The sequence below is a fragment of the Protopterus annectens genome, chromosome 8.part0, assembly GCF_019279795.1.
Source record: "Protopterus annectens isolate FY-2018-M chromosome 8.part0, PAN1.0, whole genome shotgun sequence".
In the NCBI taxonomy this organism is placed as follows: Eukaryota; Metazoa; Chordata; order Ceratodontiformes; family Protopteridae; genus Protopterus; species Protopterus annectens.
Genome location: NC_056741.1, coordinates 1,763,060,174 through 1,763,066,173, shown reverse-complemented (window position 1 = coordinate 1,763,066,173; position 6,000 = coordinate 1,763,060,174).

Below are 6,000 nucleotides of genomic sequence, written 5' to 3'. Positions count from 1 at the left end.
ATATGTGGGATAGCATGACCAATGCAAACTGTACACATGCTCATAGGATGCAAGTGTCAAGGATTATGCTGAGTGGCCAGTATAGTCCTCCAGCATGGGTCCTCTGAAGTCATCCACCCCAGTCTACACAAGTGTAGTCTTCTTGTGCTAAACACAGTTTGTGTGCAGTGACAACCTTGCCTGGGGGTGGAGATGAGATATGGATGTCCAGGGAAAGGTGGACATGGGCAGATATCAACAATGGTGGTCTACCTCTGGTGTGGAACAGTGAGTACCCACGTTGCAGATGGACAGGTGCAATATGTATTCACCCATGTGGCTGTGGTGTGTGGTTCTGCCATAGCACATGGACCCACAAATTGTAGTGGCGGTAGGGTAAAGTGGTAGAGGCCTGAGTAGTTCTCACACACAATATGCCTGTACCTGATGTTAACAACTGGAATGGTGTATGTGAATACCTGCATATCCTGGCACTGTTCCCAGGGAAGCTAAGTGTGTATCCTGGATGTGGGTGTGGTGTTCTGGACTGGTTGTGTTGTGTGTTACAGGTCCTGTGGTCCCAAAGCATGGTATAGAACATAACCTGCCAGTGCGATGTGCATATCTGACCCTGACGTAGGTTTCTGCAAATGCATATATATGCTATCCGCCACCTGACAGGTAGTACTACATCTACATACCTCTGTGGAAATAAAGATGTCAGCACCCTAGAAATACTACAGGTGCAGAACAGATGCCCAGTAATTCGGATAGTGCACTCTGCTAATGCGTCACCCTCAGGTGTCATAATATAGTTAGGGAGGGGTTCGAATCCTGTAAATGCTCAGTGTGTGTGTGTGTGTGGGGGGGGAGTGGGGTTTGTGTGTGTGAAAGGCTGTGAGAGGGAAATGTCCCTTTTGGCAACTGGGAGAACACACTACAGGATGCACACTCCCCTTTCTAAACACAGATGATGTCAGCACCCTATAAGTACAGCAGGAGAAGGGAAGCCTCCCAATAATGCGAATAGCGTGCTCTGCTAATGCATCCATCTCAAGTGTCATAACATAGTTAGGTAGTGGTTTAAATCCTGCAAATGGCAAGTTTGGATGAGGGGGGTTATTATGCGTGTGCAAATATGTATGAGGGAAATGTTCCTTTTGGCAACTGGGAGAACACACTACAGGATGCACACTCCCCTTTCTAAACACAGATGATGTCAGCACCCTATAAGTACAGCAGGAGAAGAAAAGCCTCCCAGTAATGCGAATAGTGCGCTCTGCTAATGCATCCGTCTCAAGCGTCATAACATAGTTAGGTAGTGGTTTGAATCCTGCAAATGGTAAGTGTGTGTGTTTGGATAAGAGGGGTTATTGTGTGTGTGCGAATATGTATGAGGGAAGTGCCCCTTTTGGCAACTGGGAGAACACACTACAGGATGCACACTCCCCTTTCTAAACACAGATGATGTCAGCACCCTATAAGTACAGCAGGAGAAGAAAAGCCTCCCAGTAATGCGAATAGCGCACTCTGCTAATGCGTTTCCCCTGAGTATCGTAATGTAGTTAGGTAGGAGTTTGAAACCTGTAAATGATATGTGTGGGAGTTTGTGTGTGTGCATTTCCGTATGAAAAACATGTTAGTTTTGGCAATCAGGAGATCACACTACCTGATGCACATTACCCTTTCAAAATACTGATGTTGTCAGCACCCTATAAGTATAGCCAGAGAAGATGAACTATCTAGTAAACCGAATAGTGCACTTTGCTAATGTGTCTCTCTCACGAGTCATGACTTAGTTAGATAGGGGAATGAATCCTGCAAATGGCAAGTGTGCATGTGTGTGGGGGTAGTAGTGTGTGTAAATGCAAGTGTGAGAGAACAGATCCTTTTGGCAAATACTACAATACATCAGATGCTGCATACTCCCCCAGTAAACACAGGGGATGTCACCACACTATCAGCACAGCCAAACAGGGCTAGTTGGCTAGAAATGCCAATAGTGTGCTCTGCTACTGTGTCTATTACCATTGTCAGAGTACAGATAGGTATGTTTTGGTAACCCACAACTGTGATGTGTGGTTGTGTCACACAGTATGACCTTGTGTGGGTGTTTGTACATAACAATGCATGCCATTGCCTAAACCAGCAATGGCATTGCACACATGATGTATGTGTGTGACACATACACATAAATACCTGTGACCTGCAGTAGTTACCATGTCTGACACATGCTTCATGTGGATAAATGGTATTAGCAATGTATACCAATATGACTGTGTCTTACTGTGCAGGGTCCGCACGTGGTATGTCCCTATACAGTGTGGGTGTCTATGGTGAAAGACCTACAGCAGGGGATACACATCTGGTCTGGGCCATATAGTGTACATGTTGTCAATGTACAGGTGCTGCATGTTCCCACCTGTTGTGGTAGTGGTAACATGTCATTCCACTACAATTCGGTGACCACATGCTGCGAACTCTTCAACTAGAGTGTTGTAGCTACAGTAATGCTCACACACAATGTTTGTCTGGATGCAGTATGGCCTTATAAACACAGTTCATGAGACTGTCATATTGCCGGTGTTGTTATGGAGGATAGGTGGTCTTCCTGTGTATGTGAGGGTTGTGTGTGCCAGGCTATGAACCAGATGGCAGTCTGACACACTGTCAGCTGCACATGAGTAGGCCCTGATGGTTTGTGCTGTGCCAACAACCTGGAGGTGTGTGTATCTGTGTTACTTTGGGATACCACCCCCCTATCCATGTTTGTTACATGTGTAGGGGATGACAGGCATGGTATGGGGCATAACCTGTCAGTGATGGGTAACACCTGTGAGCCATGAATCATGAATCTGGTACTGCACAGACATTGCAGTTCACCATGCTGAGGGCAGTGTCTGGTGCATGCATCTTCCGGTGTACACTGCTGTTGTGTAGTAGCACTGTTAGTGTCCTGTCCTAACCTGTGTGATACCCACGGAGGTCGCTATGTAAACCATGTCCTGCAGCATAAGGCAGTATGTGTGTACCAAGGAGCCTTGCCATTATACATCGGGCCATGGGTGTCACGTGCAAGATGACCCGTGCACATCATTGTGGCTTCCCTAGCATGTAAGCACACATTGACAGCCAGTGGATACCCTATGAATGACAGTGGAGACTGAGCATAATGTAGACATACAACACCCTTCCCACATATAGTGGTAGAATACCTGGTGAGGGTATGTTGGCAACCAACATCAGGCTCATACTGGCCTGTGCCACATGCTGAGAGATCCATTCTATGTTCCCTATCATGTAGTCCAGGGAGGTATGTCTCAGGCAGCCACACTGGCATGGTCAATGAGTGAGTCATATCTGTCCATGCCTCTGACTGACCTGTATGCATGTGTGCTGTGGTGGACCATAATGCCCCTGAGTCATATCACTGTGACCTTCACCAGATACAGCCTGTTGAGTGGGACCCCAGTGCAGCACACATGACAGGTACCTGACACGTCTGTAGCAGGTGTGTTGTGTAGCCCTACAGGCTGTGAGTGTGTGGCACAGGGGATGTGCGTGCCATGTGTGGCATGTGCTCTGTTCCGATGGAACATATGCCTGTGTGCCAGCTGCGGAGGTGTGTGATGCCCAGGCAGGCTGCTAGTCTGAGTCCCCACGTATGCCCCAGTGTGTTCAGCATGTTGTCAGTGTGTGTCAATGTCTGACTAGTATTGTCATCACTGTAATATATTGTATTGATTTATTTATTTATCCTACATTTGTTGACTGGGATAGCCCAACTGGATGCATGTCCATTTCCAGGGGAGGCCCATGGAGACAAGCTACGAGGGTAACAGATACAGCATTACATAATACTAGCATTACATATTACAAACAGATTATTTACAGAGATTACATAAGTAAGCAAGTCAAACATATTCCACAGGTTAATGTTAGACCTGAGCACAAGCCAGGATTAAATTAAAATTACACAGTAAAGTGGTTCACAGAAGTTACACATTCGAGTTAGCCAGGCTTGATACATTGACATAGCCAGTTAAGTGACAAATGTTGTTTGAGTCTACTGTTAAATTGACCTAAGGTGGACAGTAGGGTAATATCAGCTGGAAGTGAGTTCCAGGATCTACTTACAGGGTTTGCAAAGAGAGAATCACCAGCTGTGTTATTAAACTTGCTAGTCTGAAGTAGTACTTTGTTAGAGGATCGAAGCGGTCTAGGATTGTTATAGGGGGTGATAATATTTGAAGTGCAGGAGTATTGTCTGGATTATAGAGGATGTTATAGGCCATAATCAGTTGGTTATACTGTATTAGGCTGGGTATTGCAAGCCAACCAAGCTGATTTAGATTGATGCAATGATGTGTCCTAAAAGGCGGGCCAGTGGCAAAGCTGGCAATGTGGTTGTAGCAAACGAGTGTTTGTTAAGGACAGTCTTGTTCATATTCGAGAGTAGAGGGGATGCATACAGAAGGGTTGAAACAAGGTGTGAGCGAGCTATGGCACCTTTAGCTGGAGGGGCTAGGAAGGCTTTAATTCTGTAAAGTGACCCTAGTTTTCTATTGATGGCTTTGCTAATCTGGTTAACATGTATGTCACATATGAGATTATTGTCTATGATGACACCTAATAGTTTCGGAGATGGGTCAGGGGAGATTATTGTGCCATCAGTTGATGTTATGGTAACGGTGAAAGTGGTAGACCTACGTGTTGGTGGAATAACAGCAGTTTAGTTTGATTGGGATGTAGGATCAGACGATGTTCAGAAAGCCAGTTTGCTATTGTATTAAAGGTGGTCTGGGTAGCTGACCATAACTCTACTGGAGATGTGGCTGAGCAGATCAGAGTAGAGTATACAGCATATTGGATACAGCTGACTTTTGGGATGACAGTATAACGGTCGTTAATGAAGATGGAGGACAGCAAGGGCCCTAGTATAGAGCCTTGTGGTACTCTGCGGGTGTTAGGTAGAAGGTTAGAGGGTTTGTTCTGCCAGAGGCCAGCCTGCTGTTGACCATGCAGGTAGGATTGACACCATTGGAAGGCTCCAGTATCTAGACAGTCTTTGCAGGGTGTGGAGTACAAGTTGGTGATCAACCATATCGTATGCCTTTGAATTATCCAAAAAGAGGGCTGTAGATATATAATTATTGTTGCAAGTATGGATTATGGTGTTAGTAAAGGCTAGGAGGCCTGACGTAGTGCTGTGATGAGGACGTAAGCCATGCTGAGTGTCTGCCATAATGCGAGTTTGGATTAGGTGGTGCATGACTTGTCTATGACGAAAGTTTCCATAATCTCTGCAAGTGGAGAGAGTATAGCTATTGGCCTATAATTGGAGACTTCAGTAGAGCTGCCTCCTGTGTGAAGTGGGATTACATATGACATTTTCCAGATGGTGGGAAAGTTAGATTCTAACATGGTTCCTTTGATTACCTTTGAGATGGGGTAAGCAATAGCATCATCTGGTTTTGATAGGTACTCAGCAGGGAGTTGATCAGCAGAAAGTGTAGTGGGTTTCACTGTTACAATCAAGGTACGGAGAAGTGAAGTGGTGACTGGTTGGCAGCTGGACGCAAGTAGTTTTCTAGGGGTGCTGCTTTCAGGACCAGGGGAGCTTGGAGGTAGATGGCTAGGTAGGGCCTGAAATGTCTCAGTAAAGGACTGGTCAAAGCTATCAGGAACATCTTCAGGGGTATTATCAATAGTAGCAGCAGGGATTGGGGTTGATGTTTGTCCTGGACGTAGTATATATGACATGCCACCTGACAGGGTATGGCATTACTGGGTTCAGAGAGACCAGTCCCCAGATTGGCTGTGTGGTGGCATCCCACACATGTGTTGTACGTTCCTGGCCAAGGGTGATGGCTGACTGCATACATGTGGCAGCTGTGACAATGACACATGACTCACATAAACCATGACTGGACCATAGAGGTGATTCACAGGTTACCTTTGCACATGCCACCCTAGTAGTGTGATTGCCATGGTGAGTACCAACACATAGGGCCAATGGGG